Consider the following 21,526-nt stretch of genomic DNA (forward strand, 5'->3'; position numbering starts at 1 on the left):
TCAGGAAAATTTGAAGCAAAATCTATCGATCTTTGAATATGAGTAACTTTTCCTTGACAAATATAATGTCCTAAGAATCGAATGTTAGTTTGGAATAAACTCATTTTTTGTTTTGAGATAACCAAACCATTTTGTATAACAATTCTTTTGAAAATGTCTAAATGCTTAATATGCATTTCAAGTGTTTTGGAAAATACCAAAATGTCATCGATATAAACAATGATGAAGTCTAGATAGGGGTTGAAAATATCATTCATAATTTTTTGAAATTCTGAAGGGGCATTCTTCAGACCAAAAGGCATAACATTCCATTCATATTGTCCAAATGGAACATTAAAAGCAGTTCTATAAGTATGCTCTTTAAATATTTGAATCTGCCAATATCTAGATTTTAAATCGAATTTTGAAAATATATTGGCATCATATAATCTAGACAATAAATCTCTTTTATTAGGAATAGGATACCTAACCCACTTCAAATATTTATTCAAGGGCTTATAATTAATGACCAATCTAGGAACACCACGTTCCTTTTCAGCTGCGTTATTAACATAAAAAGCTGTACAAGACCAAGGAGATTTTGAGGGTTTTACCAAACCCTTTGATATCAAGCTATCAATCTCTTTTTTGCAAAATTCTACCAATTCTGCGTTCATCTGACAAGGTCGAGATTTAGTAGGAATATCATCCTCAGAGAAATTATCTTCATATGGAAGAGTGACAATATGCTTTTTTCGATTCCAAAAAGCACTAGGATGCTCAGCACAAATATCAACAACAATCTGCTCGGAAATCAATTTGATTTTTTCCTGTACTTTAGTAGAATTTAAAGTATCAAATATATTCATACTAAACAATTCTAATTGTAAAGAATCAACATGTTTTTGCTTCATATCAATTAAAGCATTAATATCTCTAGTTACTGGATCCGTAACAAAAATATAACTTATCTCTTTATCCTTATAGGTTAGCAGTAAAACCTTTCGAGTCTATGCTAGTAAAAGGATAAATAGCGTTAATAAACGGTGTTCCAAATATAATAGGAGGGTATAACTGATTTTTTACCAAGAAAAAGAAGTGAGGAATACAGACTTTATTCTGACAGATACCCGTATTAGGAAGCTTATACTTTATATCTAAAGCATGTCCGGATGCAGATCTAACTATATGAGTAGTTTTTTGAAAATATTTCGTAGGTATTAAACCTTCTTGAATGCAGCTAACATCTGCTCCACTATCAATCATGGCAATATTTGTAATTGAAAAACTATTATCAATGAGAATAGTACATTTGATATACCATTTATAAGCAGTAATAAGTTGCATCATTCCTAAAAACATATCATGTTTAGGATTAAAACTAATAGGTTTTTCTTCAATATCATTTTCACAAATACCTTTATTTTTATCATTAGATTTCTCAACTGGAGAATTGATTTTCTCAATCTGAGTAATCCTATGATCACAAATCATTTGATTTTGTTTAAGAGATTTTATCTCTTGTTTCAAGTTTTCAACTTCAATTTTTAAATCATCGAAAGAAGAATCTCTTGCTGGAGTTGCATTTTTGTTCAACAGACGGTTATTAACCTCAAGTAAAGAATAAGGTGGAGAATATTCAAATTCTTTTTCAAAAGGTTTTACAAAATTAGAACTTGAACTAGCAGCCAAATTAATAATTTTTTCACGAAGTTTTTCATCAGTAACTTCTTTTAAAAGTTCTATTACATTATCAGATGTAATAATTTTCATATTCAAATTTTCAAATTGTGATTGTAATTTATAAAATTCATCATCACAAGCACATGTATCACCTTTGCAAGTTGTACAAGTATTATCAACATTTTTATCACTATCAGATAAATCAAGTAAATCTATTTTAGCTTCGGATTCTGACTCAGAATAATAATCCGATTCTGATCCAGAAGTGTATAACAAACCATAAACCTTATCACGTAACTCATCGTCTATTCCTAAGGTTTTCAGCTTTTGAAGCTTACAATTTGGAGCTATATGGCCAAATTTACCACACTTATAACACTTAATGTCAGTTAGGTCTCTCTTAGATCTATTTTTGGTAAATCTAGTAGCCTTACGATGGGCTTTCTTAGCTTCTCGTTCTTCTTTGAATCTATATCTAGATCTCTTTCTCCTATAAGGACTGTCTTGGTTGGGGTATCTATGATACTTATGTTTCTTCTTCTTATGAGTAGAAGTCTCGGGTAGACCGAACTGAGTACAAAAATCTCCTAACTGAGATTTTTCCCTAAGTTTATCCATTTTAAGCTGTCTGGACAATCTTAATTCATTGCACAGGTTTAATCCTTCCTGTGTGCAAATTCCTATCAATTTATCATAGGTATAGTCTTTGTATGGAATTTTACCATAACTACCTCTTAGAACCTTCTTAACTCTTTCGGCAAATAAGGAGGGAAGGCCATCTATAAACTTAGCTTTCCAATATTCAATCTTATTCTCTGGTAGTTCCATTACTCTACTCATAAAAGTGTCTTTATACCATCTAAACTCACCTAAGGTCTTACATTTAAGGCCATTAAGAAGAGTACGCTCATTCTGATTGGTAAATCTACCATTAAAGTGTTCTAAAATAGTAAGAATAAGGGTATAAACGGCATCTTCTCTATTTGCCACTAGGGCCATGCCTAAGTTATCAACTCCTTCGTCAATGGCTTTAGCGTTAATAATCATTGCCCTTTCTTCGACAGTCAAATAATTGTCCCACCAGCCACGAAGTTGGCCAGTAAAACCTGCAACAATCATTCTGCAAATATTCCTATCTGTATTCTTCACACTTTTACAAATAGTTGCATACATAAGCATTCTATGTACTAGAATAGTTAACTGCCTATCAGTCAAACCATCAAGATTCTATTCGTAAATTTCGGAACCACTGTAAGACGTATTTGTCTGATTCCAATCACGTTCCTCTATTAAAACATCTTGAGGAGTAGGACGATTATAATAATAAGTTTGCATTCTGGGTTTATCAGCATATCTGCTATCTGTAAACTTACTATTCTTTTTGGGATAATTTCTGAGTTTATTAAACTCTAATAAAACATCATTTTTATAATCAAAAGTAGCCTCCATTTTATCAGCAAAATCTTTCGATAAATCAATAGGTTTAATATTTAAACCGGATAACTTTTTATCAAGAAGTTCTTCTAAATCATCAAAAGATTTAAATTTAAAATTCTGAATCGATATATATATATATATATATATATATATATATATATATATTATACATTTAATATTATATACTATACTATATATACATCTTATATATAGTATATAAGATATATATATAGCTTATCGAATATACATCTTATATATATACTATACTATACTATATATATATATATATATATATTGTATATACATTTAATATATATACTATACTATATATAGTATATAAGATGTATACTATATATAAGATGTATATATTATATATATTCGATATTAAATATTGAATATTAAAATTTAGGATGTTAAATAAAATTTAGGTCACAATTCTATAATAAAATTTACAAAGCATTGCCTTAGATATTTTTTTTAACATCCTTTTGTCTCAATATCTATTTAATTTTTTTTATTAAAAAAATATATATGTTGGGACAGTTTAGCCCGCGGGCCGGGACATTTAGCCCGGGACCAAACGGTCCCGGTCCCGGTCCATACAAAAAGCCCGTTTAGGCCCAAGCCCGTTTAATTTGGGATCGGGACCGGGCCCGGGACCGTTTGGACCGGTCCACTTGGCCCGTTTAGGCCCGAGACCGGCCCACTTGCCAACCCTAGTTCAAAAGAATGGAGGATTTCGACGGGTTTAGGGGTTAAATGATCAATTATATAGGAAATCTTTTTTTAAAGACGTAGGAAATGAAAATATAAAACACATGATATAGGGTTTTTTTTCCCTATTAGTCATATATATTGTAACTGAATATATTGTACCATTTTTTCAATTCCGACCTAGGCATACCACGACCCCGATCCAACCTTAAAGGAGGAGGAGCAGTAGGAGCCAACTTTAGAGGCGGAATCGAATGATTACTCGATAAGCAATGAGAGAAAGGATAGCACTTAGATAATTCACTTTGAGTATAGGGAAGTCTGACGGTAGGAACTCAGGGCATATTACGTTTTTTTTACTGGGTGTGGATCGAAGCGATTGTAGCGAGAACTAATCTGAAACGAAGCACTTTATCTATAAGTATTATAGGAAGGATAGAATATGAGGCTAATCATTCTTCTCAAATCACTCCATTAACCGACATATTTTTTTGCCTTTTATTCATAGAGGCGGGGAAGGAGAAATGGTATTAAACCCTCGCCAACAAGGTAAAAGTTTACTTAGCCAACCAAGTGAGTTACTGAAATTACGGTCCGCAATAGTAAAGTTTAAATGTAGCTGATTTAGGGCCTATTCCAGATGTTTTTTTTTCTGAGATTCTTTTCATTTGAGGGTAGCCGGTAGGATTCTATTGTCTGGTCCCTGGCTGATAAGGGGTTTGTCTTTGGTAGGTGCAGTAAAATTTAACAAAAAGGAAGGGAAAAAAAAAAGACAACCTAAATTAACATAGTAAAGTGCATTAACAAAGGAAATAAAAGGTATAACAAAATTGTTGCTGTAGAATCCAGTCCAAAAATAGTATAGCATGCTTTGACTTGCAAATACAAATTTTTCGACAGCTCAATTGATTTTTTTGGGGTGAAGGAAGGAATCTTTACGCAAATAGAATACCGAATTTATTGTTTATTTTTTTAACCGGTATAAATAAATTATAAACTGATTAACACAATTATATACATTTTATACATCAATCATACATCGGAGACTGACTATTTTTATTTTTAGTCCGTTGGGTGTAGGCAACTATTTAAGTTTAAGTATAAAGTATGACACAGTACAATTCAGTATTCCTAGTCGGCATAATATGACAATCCTCGATATTGTAGTCTCTACGGAAAGAACTCTACCAGACAAACCTAACACACATTCAAAGGAATATTATTTTCTTTAGGGGTGGCAAATGAGTTGTTTGGGTAATTGGGTTGGTACGATGGATTGACTCATTAAATGACCCATTGCCTAACCCTGCCCAAAGTTTACTTGGATTAAGATGGAGTTGAGTGAAGATGGGTTAAATAATGAGTTGAAATTCAACCCGCCCAAGTTGACCCAAATCTTTGTAATGTTATCAAATTTTAAGCAAGCATATATAAAAATTATCTTGTGCTTTGGAATAAATGTCAAATCATGTCAAATGATTTCTTTCCTCAATTTGGATTTAGAATTTTATTTGATAGTTCTTAATATTATAAAAATAATAAAGATTAGAATAATAAGAAAGTAGCAAAATTAGAACTTTTCACCCACCCCAACCCTCACCCTACCCCCGAACCTTCACCTCTAGTCTAAATAAAAATATTATTTAGCGTAATTTATTTTAATGTTGTAGATAAAGCATTTTCTTTTTTATTTTAACAAAATGAACATTTTCTTTCTATGATTTAGAAAAAGTATTTTCTTTCATTTCAATAAAATAAGTACTTTCTTTTAATGATGTAGAAAAAATATTTTCTTTTTCACAAAACAAGTACTTTTTTTTTATGTTGAAGAAAAAGTATTTTCTTTTCTTTCAACAAAAAGAATACTTTCTTTTCATGAGAAAAAATATTTTCTTTTTCACAAAATGAGTACTTTCTTTTTCTGTTATAGAAAAAATATTTTCTTTTAATGTTGTAGATAAAATATTTTCTTTTTCATTTCAACAAAATAAAAATTTTCTATTTATGATGTAGAAAAAGTATTTTATTTTATTTTAATAAAATAAGTACTTTCTTTTTAAGATGTAGAAAAATATTATCTTTTTTCATAAAATGAGTACTTTATTTTCATGTTGTAGAAAAAAATATTTTTTTTTGTTTCAACAAAAAGAGTACATTCTTTTCATGATGTAGAAAAATATGTTTTTTTCCACAAAATGATCACTTTCTTTTCCAGTTGTAGAAAAAAATATTTTCTTTATTTCAACAAAAAGAATATTTTCTTTTCATGTTGTAGAAAAAATATTTCTTTTATTACAATAAAATGAGTGCTTCCTTTTATTTTATTGTGATACCTAAAAAATAGCTAAGTACCGTTTTTTATTTTATTGATATAAATTTTATTTGTTGTGAAAATGTCACAGCCCCAATTTTTCTCTGTAGAATATCGTAATGGCACATAGTCTCTAAGATTAGGTAAGCCTAACACTTACTAAATAATTATATGAATTCAACCATCAAATGCAAAATACGAGATAAAAATTTTATACACATACAATTCCCAAAACCGGTAGTACAAGTCATAAACTCTACTGAGTTTGCTAGAAAATCCCTAAACACAACTATTTGGATGGAATTAAACAGTACAATGAAAAAATATCAGAAGGTGACTCCGAGGCCTACGAATGCGACAACAGGTTTACCTTGAGTCTCCATAGCTCGACCAACCAGCTAATAATCAAAAACAACCGAGGCACCTGGGTCTGCACAAAAATATGCATAAGTGTAGTATGAGTACACCACAGCGGTACCCAGTAAGTATCAAGACTAACTTCGGTGGAGTAGTGACGAGGGACAGTCAAGATACCTACCGGACTAAACAACATGAACAAGTGTGTAGATGAACTAATAGAGAAACAATATTAATATAAAGCTAAGCATGATAAGGAATACAAGACAATACTTGCAATGATACACTAGTAACAACAATATTTAACAGGAGGCAGTCAGGTGATAATGCTGTAGAGTATCTAATCACAGTCTAAGTCCGAGGAAACCAAATAAAGGGAAAACCAGTAACAACTCAATAAGAACAACCGCTTTCACACCAAATCTGTTCAAACATTACCACGAGGTACCGAACCTCATAATCACAACTCACGGTCCCAATTCATGAACCTTAATCACTTCGTATCCTGTGCCCACATTATAACTCATAACTGCACGGATGACTCACGTGCCAATAGAACAATTCTCACACAGAAAGCAAGAAGACAAGAGTATGTATAATGATTAATGTCGTCAGGATTCACCTTTTAAAACCGATATCGGTGATTTAACTAGGTGTATGCTTGTGCAAGTATTCTACCATAATTTCAGCTAATAAATAAGAGTAGAATCAATGAATGACACATAAGCAATGATCACCACGAAATATACAGTGTAATAGAAACAACAATGAAGTTTGAAGCAGCGACTATCACAACAAGATTAGCTACACAGAGTTGAGCAATTAGCGCAACACGGAGAAAAATAATTAATAGTATGCTAAGGAAAACAACAATCAAAGACAAGTGCACAGAAAAGGGGAAATGACAATAAGAGCACTCTCGAGGTACCGCCTCGTAGTCTCAAATTATAAATGAATCACAACTTTCCTTATATCACCATGGTAGTCTTTATATTTAGTTTTTGAAAATTATTTTTCCGAAATATTATCCCGCATTTTAGCCCACTTTATCATACCGCATGGCTTCTAGTAGTTTTCCTACTAGCCACGCGTTTCAAGCCCAACTTATCTCACTGCATGCATTTCAATACCCAGACCTTATACCACCTCATGCGTATCTATAACAATAGTACGACAGAAAACTCGTGCAACACAATAACAACCGCACGGCAAAAATCTCGTGCAAACACAATAACAACTGCACGGCATAAACCTCGTGCAACACAATAACAACCGCACAGAAGAAACCTCGTGCAAACACAATAAAAACCGCACGGGAGAAACCTCGTGCAACACAATAACAATCGCACGGCAGAAACCTCGTGCAATCACATAACAATTTTCTCAACAAAACACGTATGCCAAAAACATAACAACTTAAATAAATGACTTTCACCATTTGTGCCCACATGCCACAAAATTTTCTTTAAACAGTTTTAATATCATAACCACGTATATCCCTCAGCCCAACAACACGGAATACAGCAACACAAACAATAATAACACGAGAATACGGCAAGTAAGTCAATGCAAGAATTTTAGAACACAAAGAAATGGAAGAACGAACTCGCAGAGAAAGACACAACGTGGAAATAATAGTCTCAACAAGAATAATTCAACAAGGTAGAGGTAATGTGTAACAATGATTCCACGAAAGTGCAATTTGACAACAAGAGAGATAACATAAATTAATGACCCCAGATAAGAATATGTCAACCATGAAAGGGATAACAAACTTCCATTAAGGCTAAGCAATTACGGAAGAGATAATAATAATTTTAATTAAGGTTTAAGCAATTGCGGAAAAATAACAATGATTTCAATTAAGGTTAAACAATTACGGAAAGATAGCATGACGATAAAAGAGGCAACAACTCAAGTTAAGGCGCATAAGAGTTTAATCAACAATAAGGGTAGAACATGAAGCAATTAATTTCAATTAAGACACGTAAGGGTGAATTTAGTAAATGAGGAATTTAACATGACAAAACTACTTCATATTTAATGGACATAAGAACCTAAGAGCCCTAGATGGTCAGATTTTCACAAATACGTCCGGGCACATACTCGTCACCTCGCGTACTCGGCCTTCACATGATGCAATTAGCACAAAAGACTCGAATCCTAAGGGGTAGTTCCTCCACACAAAGTTAGGCAAGATACTTACCTCAAAGAAGCTAGATCGTTACTCTAAAATGACCTTTTGGAGTGAAACACTCTCAGGACGGCTCAAATCTAACCAAAATAACTTCAATTCATAAATAAAATTCATAGAAAACAATTCCAGATAATAAAGCTTCAATCTTTAACAAGAATTAAAAGTCAACCCAAAAGTCAAACCCCAGACCCGTAGCTCGGAACCCGACCAAAATTATAAAATCCAAACACCATTCAAAAACGGGTCCAACCATACAAGAATTACCCAATTCCAATATCAATTCGTCCTTCAAATCACCATTTTACAGTTTGAAAGATTTTTACAATTTTTCCCCAAATTTCCAACTTAATTCACTAACTAAATGATGAAATAGCAATGGATTCATGAAATATAACAAGATTCAGGTAGAGAACACTTACCCCAAAGAGTTCCTTGAAAAACCCACGAACAATCTCCCAAAACCGAGGTCTACCACTCAAAATATGAAGAAAATGGCCAAACCCTCGACTTATATGATTCGGCCCAAAACTTCCGCATTTGCGGACAAGGAAGCGCATTTGCGCTCTCGCATTTGCTAGTAAAACTCCGCATCTGCGGTTCACACTGCATGCACCAAAACACACACCTGTGCAAAAGTGAGTCGTACCTACGCCTTCGCAGAAGCGCCCAAACAACCGCAGAAGCGGCCTCCCTCGCACCTGCGATCCATAACACGCAGATGCAATGATCACACCCGTAATCCCTCAACACAGAAGCGGAACTACCGCCCAGGCTCCATCATCGCAGAAGCGACACACAGCACACAGAAGCGACCCCGCACATACGTTCTAAAATGCGCGGGTGCGACGCACCAGAAGTAGACCCGATCACATGCATGAAAATCATCCGAAACTTATCTGAAACACACCTGGGCCCCACAAGACCCCGTCCAAATATACCAACAAGTTCCATAACACCACGCTGACCTACTCGAGGCCTCAAATCATATCAAACAATGTCGAAACTATGAATCGCACCACGAATCAAACTTATGAACTTTCAAATCTTCGAACTTCTAAAACTCGTGCCGAAACATGTCAAATCAACCCAGAATGACGTCAAATTTTGCATGCATATCCCAAATGACATAACATAGATAATCCAACTCTCGGAATCGAAATCCGACCTCGATATCACCAAAGTAAACTTTCGGTCATACCCCTTAACCTTCCAAAACTTCAACTTTTCTAACTTTTGCCAAAATGCATAAAATTACCCTACGGACCTCCAAATCAAGATCCAGACGCACGCCTAAGTCCAAAATCACCATACGAAGCTATTGAAATCATCAAAACGTTATTTTGGATTCGTCTACGCAAAAGTCAAATCTCGGTCAACTCTTTTCATTTAAGCTTCAAAAATAAGAATTGTTCTTTCAATTAAATCCTTAATCATGTGTAAACCAATTTCGACCACACACGCAAGTCGTAATACACATTACGAAGCTTCTCGAGATGTTAATCCGCCGAACGGGGCGCTAATTCCCAAAATGGCAGGTCGGGTCGTTACATTCTCCCTATCTTAAACAAACGTCCATCCTCGAACGTGCCCAGTACCACTCCGAGGTCATCAAATCACTGAACGTACTCATCGTACATATACTCGCGGGTGACTCCACATCACCCCAATCTACATAGGCCTGACAACGCCATCTCAACTGAATATTATTCCTTCCACCCACACTGGCAAACCTTAGAACCAAATTTCTCAGCATCCAATCATTTCAAAAAGACCCGATTCCTAAATCAACACACGGTACCAACCTTAACCAGCTGCAACAACTTATGCCTACACCCACCAGGTGCAACCACACGACGTAACACATTATATATATATGTGTTAAACAACAACTATAGCCATAGTAGCTTCCCATAATCAAATCCAGTACCGACAATTGGCCTCATATCAGTTAGAACCCTGTTTCAAATCTTCACAACACTGACAACGATGCAAGAAATATGAAGACCTCGTAACTGTTAACCCGAATCAACAAGTCACATCTAACGCCACTAGGGTACACACCTCACAAGCTAAAACTCAATAAGCACAACACAAATATGACTGAATATGTAAGGAGAAACACATAAGAGAACTATCAAACAAGCCCGATAGGAACCACTCCCTATCGGTATCAGACTATGAATCAATTTCACAAAGGGAAAATCGAAGCATATGAATAAATCACAAGCATCTCATCCTGATATAACTCCCGTAGCCCGGCTCAAACATATCAAATAACATGAAAACGCGAGGATCCCATCCTCTGCTCTGAATTGCAAATAGAATGCACATCATACCAACCGAAACCTTCCACTAGTTCAATTCCGCTAACAAAATCACAACATATACTGAACTCCCACCCTGGTAAAGCATCTAAATCACAAATCATAACCAATCACTCAGAAATCGCATCAGAACCTACCGTACTGGGTAACAGAAAGTCAATACTAGTCTCATAACTCTCAATAATGAATAAAAACAAACGATAGACATGGGCTACCACCATAGAATCTCCCACCAGGGGTAAGAATATAAGAAGAGTACAAGATCACAAAACTCACCCATATAAAAAGTAAAATAAAAGGACTCGCCCTGATACACAGAACCGGAACAAGATACGAATGATGCTCCTCTATAACAAATCGAACCCATAACTGTCGACATCATCTGGTGTGCGACCTCAGCCCTACCGTAGAAAACACATTAACGGGCCATGCCTCCCTTTCTTAGGCGTCCTCTACTCGCCTGACCTGCACCCCAAGCTGGCAGTGCATGGATATCAACAACTGAAACAAACCTCATTGACTGAATACCTCGCTATGACACATCTATCTGGAGTCTAGGACAATCTCTCACCATGTGCCTGGTATTTCCACACCCAAAGCAATCTCTCCGCTAATGTGGCTGTGGAAGTTGTCCGGTACGGGTACCCTGAGACCCATGGGTACCTGAAATACCGTGCGAAACCTGAAGTGCAAACTGAACTAGCTGACCCACTAAACATGTACTATGTCGCACCCTGCCTCCAAAATAGGAACCAATATGTCTCTCTGGTCTATGAGGCCTCTTAGCCTCCATATCTTCTATATCTTGACCCCGATGAGCGATCTCTACCACCTGCCGAATTGGAATATCCGACTCCAATTCCCGAGCCATGCTGAACTGGATATCATGTCTGAGCCCCTCAATGAGCCTACAGACTCACTCTCTAACTGCAGAAACCAAAGTAGGTGCATGTCTGGAAAATTCATTGAATATAGCAGCATACTCTCACACTGACATAGTGCCATGGTGCAGCTGCTCAAACTCCATGCGTCATGCATCATGGAGGGTCTGGGGAACAAACTCTCTCAAGAACACCTCTGAAAACTGAACCCATGAAAGTGAAGCTGCGTCGGCCGGACTACTCAACTTATATGCTCGCCACCACTGATATGCCACTCCCTTAAGTTGGAACGTAATAAAAGCAACTCCACTCGTCTCCATAATACCCATAGTGCGGAGAATACAATAGCACTCCCCTAGGAACCCATGCGCATCCTCTGAAGCCAAACTACCAAAAGTAAGAGGGTAATACTTCTTGAACTTTGCAAGTCTAAGTTGTTACTCCTCATATGCTGCTGCTCTAACCAAGGGTTGAACTGGGACAACAGGATGTGTCGGCATGACACCTGGAACCTGACCAACGTGGAATCGCTACTATGGGGTACGTGCGGCGGGAGTATGAGCTCCTCCCCCGATCTGTGAAGTAGATGGTGCAACTGAAATCAACTTTCCACCTGAGCCAATGTACCAAACATGCTCAGGAACTGTGCTAAAGAGTCCTGAAGTCCTGGGATAATCACAAGCGCCTCCAGTTCCTGTCCCCCAATAGGAGCTACTGGTGGTTCCTCAATGATTACTCTGACGAGTGCTCTAACTATAGCATGTTCTCCTCCTCTGCCTCTGCCCCGACCCCTAGCAACGCCGGCTCTGGGGGCAACGTTGTCAGTAACTGCAGCTCGTGTCCTCATCATTTGTGAGAGAATATAATGACAAAGGTTCAAAATGCGAGATCAATAAACTCGCATGATAGGAATAAAAGAAGTGAAACTGTCCTAATAGTTATGTAGCCTCTCAAAGATAAGTATAGATGTCTCCGTACCGATCCTCAAGACTACTAAACTCGTTTACGACTCGTAACACCTATGAACCTAGAGCATTGATACCAACTTGTCACGACCCCAATTTTCCTCCGTAGAATGTCGTGATGACACCTAGTCTCTAAGCCTAACACTTACTAAATAATTAGAAGAATTCAACCATCAAATGAAAAATACGAGATAAAAATCTTATACAAATTACAATTCCCAAAATCGGCAATATAAGTCATAAGCTCTATTGAGTTTGCTAGAAAATCCCTAAATACAATTGTTCGGATAGAATTAAATAGTGTAATAAAAATATCAGAAGGTGACTCACAGCCTGAATACCTCACTGTGACACATTTGTCTGGAGTCTGGGACAGTCTCTCACCATGTGGCTGGTATTTCCACACCTAAAGCAATCTCTCCGCTAACGTGGCTGTGGAAGTTGTCCGGTACGAGTACCCTGAGACCCATGAGTACCTGAAATACCGTGCAAAACCTGAAGTACAAACTAAACTGGCTGACCCACAAAACCTCTACCATGCCGTACCCTGCCTCTAAAATAGGAACCAATATGTCTCTCCGGTCTACAAGGCCTCTTAGCCTCCCTGTCCTCTATCTCCTGACCCCGCATGAATTCTCCCTCCTGGTCCTGCATGTCCTCTTATAGGCGAGCGATCTCTACCACCTACTGAAATGGAACATCCGACTCCAACTCCCGAGCCATGCTAAAATAGATTTCATGACTGAGCACCTCAATGAACCTGCAGACTCACTCTCCAACTGCAGAAACCAAAGTAGGTGCATGTCTGGACAATTCATTGAATATAGCGGCATACTCTGACACTGACATAGTTCCATAGCGCAGCTGCTCAAGCTCCATGCGCCATGCATCCCGAAGGGTCTGGGAACAATCTCTCTCAAGAACACCATTGAAAACTGATCCCATGGAAGTGAAGCCGCGTCGGCCGGACTATTCAACTTATACGCTCGCCACCACTGATATGCCGCTCCCTTAAGCTGGAACATATTAAAAGCAACTCCACTCGTCTCCACAATACCCATAGTGCGGAGAATACAGTAGCACTCCCCTAGGAACCCATGCGCATCCTCTGAATCCAAACTACCGAAAGTAGGAGGGTAATACTTATTGAACTTCGCAAGTCTAAGTTGTTACTCCTCATATGCTGCCGCTCTAACCACGGGCTGAACTGGGATAACAGGCTAAGTCGGCATGACACCTGGAACCTGACCAATGTTGACTCGCTGCTCTGGGGTACATGCGGCAGGAGTATGAGCTCCTCCCCCGATCTGTGAAGTAGCTGGTGCAACCGAAATCAACTTTTCGCCTGAGCCAATATACCAAACATGGTCAAGAACTGTGCTAAAGTCTCCTGAAGTCCTTGGGTAACCACAGGCACCTCCAGTACATGTCCCCCAACAGGATCTATTAGTGCTTCCTCAATGACTACTCTGACCGGTGCTCTAGCTGTAGCACGCGCTCCTTCTCATCCTCTGCATCTGCCTCAACCCCTAGCAACGCCGGCTCTGGGCAGCATTGTTAGTAATTGTAGCTCGTGTCCTCACCATTTGTGAGAGAATATAATGACAAAGGTTCAAACACTAAGATCAATAAACTCGCATGATAGGAATGAAAGAAGTGAAACTGTCCTAATAGTTTTGTAGCCTCTCGAAGATTAGTACAGACGTCTCCGTACCAATCCTCAAGACTCGACTAAACTCGCTTACGACTCGTAGCACCTATGAACCTAGAGCATTGATACCAACTTGTCACGACCCCAATAATCCTCCGTAGAATGTCGTGACGCCACCTAGTCTCTAAAACTAGATAAGCCTAACACTTACTAAATAATTAGAAGAATTCAACCATCAAATAAAAAATACGAGATAAAAATCTTATACACATTACAATTCCCAAAACCGGTAGTATAAGTCATAAGTTCTACTGAGTTTGCTAGAAAATCCCTAAATACAACTGTTAAGATGGAATTATATAGTACAATGAAAATATCAGAAGGCTCGACTAGCCAGCAAATAATCAACAACAATCGAGGCACCTATATCTGCATAAAAATGTGCAGAAGTGTAGTATGAGTATACTACAACGGTACCCAGTAAGTATCAAGACTAACCTCAGTGGAGTATTGACGAGGGACAGTCAAGACACCTACCAGACTAAACAACCTGAACAAGTGTGTAGATGAACTAACAGAAAAACAATATTAATATAAAGCTAAGCAGGATAAGGAATACAAGACAATACTTGGAATGATACACTAGTAACAACAATATTCAACATGAGGCAGTCATGTGATAATGCTGTAGAGTAACTAATCACAGTCTAAGTCCGAGGAAACCAAATAAAGGGAAAACCAGCAACAACTCAATGAGAACAACCGCTTTCACACCAAATCTGTTCAAGCATTACCACGAGGTATCGAACCTCATAATCATAACTCACGGTCCCAATTCATGAACCCTAATCACTTCGTATCTTGTGCCCACATTATAACTCATAACTACACGAACGACTCACGCGCCAATAGAACAATCCTCAAACAGAAGGCAAGAAGACAAGAGTACGTATAATGGTTAATGTCGTTAGAATTAAATAATTAAAACCGATATAGGTGATTTAACTACGTGTATGCTTGTGCAAGTGTTCTGCCATAATCCCAATCAACAAATAAGAGTAGAGTCAATGAATGGCACATAAACAACGATCACCACGAAATGTACGGTGTAACAAAAGCAGCAATGAAGTTTGAAGCAGCGACCAACACAACAAGATTAACTACACAGAGCTGAGCAAATAGTGCAACACAGAGGAAATTAATTAATAGCATGCTAAGGAAAACAACAATCAAAGACAAGTGCATAGAAAAGCGGAAATGACAACAAGAGCACTCCCGAGGTACCGCCTCGTAATCTCAAATCGTAAATGAATCACAACTTTCCTTATATCACCGCGAAAGCTTTTATATTTAGTTTTTGAAAATTATTTTCCCGAAATAACATCCCGCGTTTTAGCCCACCTTATCACACCGCATGGCTTCTAGTAGTTCCCCTACTTGCCACACCTTATCTCAGCGCATGCGTTTCAACACCCAAATTTTATACCCCCGCATGCGTATCAATAACAACAGCACGACAGAAACCTCATGCAATACAATAACAACTGCACGATAGAAACCTCGTGCAAACACAATAACAACCACACAACAGAAACCTCGTGCAAACACAATAAAAACTGCACGACAGAAATCTCGTGCAATACAATAACAACCGCACACAGAAACCTCTTGCAAGCACATAACAATTTTCTCAACAAAACACGTATGCCAAAAATATAATAACTCAAATAAATGACTTTTACTATTTGTGCCCACATGCCACAACATTTCCTCAAAACAGTTTTAATATCACAAACCACGTATAGCCCTCGGCCCAACAACACGAAATACAACAACAACAATAATAATAACACGAGAATACGACAAGTAAGTCAACACAATAACTTTAGAACACAAAGAAACGTAGGAACGAACTCACAGAGAAAGACACAACGTGGAAATAATAGTCTTAACAAGAATAGTTCAACAAGGGAGAGGTAATGTGTAACAATGATTCCACGAAAGTGCAATTCGACAACAAGACAGATAACATGAATCAATGACCCCAAATAAGAATATGTAAACCATGAAAGAGGTAACAAACTTCCATTAAGGCTAAGCAATTCCGGAAGAGATAATAATAATTTCAATTAAGGTTTAAGGAATTACGAAAAAATAAAAATGATTTCAATTAAAGTTAAGCAATTGCGGAAAGATAGCATGGCGATAAAAGATGTAACAACTTCAGTTAAAGCACATAAGAGTTTAATCAATAATAAGGGTAGAACATGAAGTAATTAATTCTAATTAAGACACGTAAGGGTGAATTTAGTAAATGAGGAATTTAACATGACAAAATAACTTCAAATTTAATGGACATAAGAACCTAAGAGCCCTAGACAGTCAGATTTTCACAAATATGTCTGGGCACGTACTCGTCACCTCGCGTACTCGACCTTCACATGACACAATTAGCACAAAAGACTCGAATCCTAAGGGGTAGTTCTCCCCCCTTCCCCCCCCACAAAGTTAGGCAAGATACTTACCTCAAAGAAGCTAGATCGTTACTCTAAAATAACTTTCTGGAGTGAAACACTCTCCGGACGACTCAAATCTAACCAAAATAATTTTAATTCATAAATAAAACTCATAGAAAATAATTTCGGATAATAAAGATTCAATCTTTAACAAGAACTAAAAGTCAACCCAAAAGTCAAACCCCGGGCTCGCACCTCGGAACCTGACCAAAATGATAAAATGCGAACACCATTCGATAACGAGTCCAACTATACAAGAGTTACCCAATTCCGATATCAATGCGTCCTTGAAATCTTCATTTTATATTTTGAAAGATTTCTACAAATTTTTCCCAAATTTTCAACATAATTCACTAACTAATTGATGAAAATTGCAATGTATTCATGAAATGCGTTTCTTGAAAACTCCACGAACAATCTCCCAAAACCGAGGTCTACAACTCAAAATATAAAGAAAATGGCCAAAGCCTCGACTTATATGATTCTGCCCAGAACTTCAGCATTTGCGGACAAGGAAGCGCATATGCGCTCTCGCATTTGCAAGTAAAACTACGCATATGCGGTTCACACTGCCTAGACAAAAATGTGCACCTGTGCAATAGAGGGTCGCACCTACGCATTCGCAGAAGTGCCCAAACAACCGCAAAAGTGGCCTCCCTCGCACTTGCGATCCATAACACGCATATGCGATGATCACACCTACAATCCCTCAACACAGAAGCGGAACTCCCGCCCAGGCTCCATCATCGCATAAGCGACACATAACACGCAGAAGGGACCCCGCACCTACGCTCCAAAATGTGCAGGTGCGACGCACCAGAAGCAGACCTAATCACAAGCATAAAAATCATCTGAAACTTGTCCGAAACACACTTGGGGCCCCGGGACCCCGTCCAAATATACCAACAAGTTACATAACACCACGTGGACCTACTCGAGGCCTCAAATTACATCAAATAATTTCAAAACTACGAATCGTACCACGAAGTAAACTTATGAACTTTCAAATCTTTCAACTTCCAAAACTCGTGCCGAAACATGTAAAATCAACCCGAAAATGATGTCAAATTTTGCATTCAACTCACAAATGACGTAACAGAGCTAATATAACTCTCAAAATCGCAATCCGACCCCGATATCACCAAAGTCAACTCTCGGTCAAACCTCTTAACCTTCCAAAACTTCAACTTTTCCAACTTTCGCCAAAATGCATCAAATTACCCTACGAACCTCCAAATCCAAATCCAGACTCACGTCTAAGTACAAATCACTATACGAAACTATTGAAATCATCAAAACGTTATTTCGGTGTCGTCTACACAAAAGTCAAATTCTGGTCAACTCTTTTCATTTAAGCTTCAAAAATAGTAATTGTTCTTTCAATTAAATCTCGAATCATCTGCAAACCAATCTCGACTATACACATAAGTCATAATACACATTACGAAGCTTCTCGAGACCTTAAGTCACCGAACATGGCGCTAATTCCCAAAATGATCGGTCGGGTCGTTACAGATAATGTGTTTCTCTTTATTTTCAGATTTATTTTCATGTTGGATAATTATTTTTGTCTATAACAGTTAGTTAAATAAATCATTCGACATCATGAAAAGAAAGTACTTATTTTTTTGAAATGAAAGAAAGTAATTTTTCTACGTCATGAAAAAAATACTCATTTTGTTGATATGAAAGAAAATATTTTTTCTACGTCATGAACAGAAAGTACTCTAAATAATAATGGGTCCATTTGGGCTGATGATTTTTTATGGGTTAACTTGGGCTAGCCCAAAATAGCTTATCTTGAAAACTATTCGAGCTCAAACCCATTAAAACTTGAGCGGGTTAAGCGGGTCAATTGGGTGAGTTAATTTTGCCGCCTCTAATTATCTTTAAGAAAACAAAACTTTTCATTTTGACATGATATGTCCGGTCAAATCTTGGCCCAATGGTTACAAATTAAGGTGGATGTAATGTGATTTAGATATACTTTCTATCGAAGTTGAGTTTTTTTGTCCAACTAATATGTATTAGAATTTCATGATCAATGTTTTGAAATAACGTGTTATTTGTTTGTTCCAATATCTAGTACATGACTAGAAACACCAAGGCCCACGAGTCACAAGTCATATAACCATGCTTAAATTATTGGAAGAAAGAACTGTCATCACTATCCAATGTCATGGAGTATTGTGGTATTATTTTATGCTAGCAATTATTGCTTTATGACATTGACTTAGATCGACAGTCTCTTAAAAATGTTCTCACGACACTTTATCTTAAATTTGTTATATTTGAACACATTAATTAAGTTTTTACTGGGTTATTTAGGCACAAAATTTGATAGGCAGCCAAATACAAAGATGCGCGTAATTCACACGCAATAGTGACAAATAGGACGAAGACACGTGGATTTAACTTAAATAATTTTTTTGAAAAAGACTTTCGAAGAAATAGAAAAAATTTAAGAGAAACAAAACCCCCACCCCACCACAGGACATCTTCCCCAACGACCCTGTATTCGGTCTTCGTTTCCGGTGACCTCGTCCTATGTTCTATCCTTTTTAGCTAAAATAAAAAATTCATATATTACAACCCCCGCAAAAAGTTTACACCTGCAGAGATTCACTTAATTGTTTTTTATTTTTCCTTTAGATTACACAAATCCTGAAAATTGTTCAGATGACTTTATAATCTAAATTATTTTTAGACTTTAATTTACAACAATAACAGCTTCACATTCCTCCACTGTTTCACCTCATTTTACCCAAATCTGCTTCCTCTTCTTGAAATCGAAATGAAGAAGCTCAAGACCTATTATCTAAACCTTAAATACCCAACAACAATGGAGCGAAAGTGAATCATCCCATTAGCCATAGATTCCATTGTTTCCCTTTTCCTCTTATTCCTCACAACCCTAACGTCACCACCAGATAGCACTCATTTATTATCCCTTTACCGCTACTACTCTTCCTATTCATCCGCCGCCAACGACTTCGTGGAACCAAAGCTTAAACCTTCATCCATTTCCACCATCCCTTCGCCGCGCTCCACTACCTCATCTGCGGCGTCGTTCTAGCCTATTTGATATCACCACCGGCTCAATATTAAATAGCTTGGCTTTTCAAACTTGACTAAAATCGAAGGAATCTTTGGTATTTTAGAGTTAAGTTCCTACGATTTTTGCTTCTATGACAAACAAGTGAATATATCGATGTTATCCCCTAAACATGAACATTTAAAGTTGGTTTGGTCTATACTAAACTGAAATAAGAATTTCCCCCTACAAAATGGCTGCGGTGAATATATATGGTGATGGAAGTCGGCGGCACGGTGGTTGTAGTGGCTTAGAGGGAGGACGAACAAGAGAAATAGAATTTTTGTAAAAGAATGTCTTTTTTTCTTGTATTGACACCTGTACTTTGGGCCACATCAATGGCTTTATATATGCAGTTCACGCTCTTAAACGAGGTGTGAACTACACGCAATGACATGTCAGTTATAGGTGTTTAAATGACACAATAAAAGTCTAGTTAAAATGTTTAAATGAAACAGAATTAAAGTAAAAACAACATTAATGAATTGCTCATTATTTGGCCTATTTCTTTTTACCAAAGATCTTACTTCCATGTGCAACTTTCGAGATTGATTGTGTGGTTCGTTGAGTTAAGTAGCCATGCATGTGAGTAAAAGTAATTTGGTTCTTTTGTGATGGTTATTTTAAAATTTCAAATTTTGTTTTTAAAATACGTGAATTGTAGTGTTTCTTACATAGAAAATTTCTTTAATTTTTTACATGTATCTTCCCCCATATACTACATTTTTACCCGTAAAAGGAGTTGAAGAGTATCGAGAAGATGCTCTAGGGAAAAAGAAAGAAAGAGGAAAGCTTGCAGAAAATGTCATATTTTCTCAGCTTTCTTATATTGTCATATTTATTATATAAGAATAAATCGTATGGATTTGCAGGGAGATGGAGTGATGAAGGTAAAATGGTTCTCATTATTGTCATGATTTTTGGAAGACTGAAGAGATTCAATATGGAATGGGGAAAAGCTTGGAAGCTCATGTAAATAGATTAGAGAAATAAAATCAATATCTTTTCCAAGGAGAATTATTTGTAAGTACCTAATAATTACTCCCTCCGTTCCAATTTATGTGAACATGTTTGACTGGACACGGAATTTAAGAAAAAATGAAACTTTTGGAATTTGTGGTCCTAAACAAGTCAAAAGGGCCCAGAGTATTTGTGTGGTTATAAAAACTTCTCATTAAGGGTAGAATTGTAAGTTTAAGCAAAATTATTTCCAAATTTAGAGATGAGTTATTCTTTTTGGAACGGACCAAAAAAAAATAAATTCACATAAATAGGTACCATGCATCAATGAAATTTACCCACTTTCATTATATTGCTTCTAACATGTATGCTCTTTGTTCCTCTCTAAAATGTTCAGAGTACTTTTTTATTTTTTACCAGGTATTTAATATCTTCATTGGGGCCTCTACTAATTTGG

The 21,526-nt window shown here is 36.9% G+C and overlaps 1 pseudogene; it reads left to right on the top strand.

Annotated features, from left to right (window-relative positions):
- LOC104120673 (sodium transporter HKT1-like) overlaps positions 1-21,120 on the top strand; it is a 38,045-nt pseudogene extending 16,925 nt beyond the window's left edge.
- The last annotated feature ends 406 nt before the right edge of the window (positions 21,121-21,526 follow it).

This window comes from Nicotiana tomentosiformis, chromosome 11 (assembly GCF_000390325.3).
Source record: "Nicotiana tomentosiformis chromosome 11, ASM39032v3, whole genome shotgun sequence".
Lineage (NCBI taxonomy): Eukaryota > Viridiplantae > Streptophyta > Magnoliopsida > Solanales > Solanaceae > Nicotiana > Nicotiana tomentosiformis.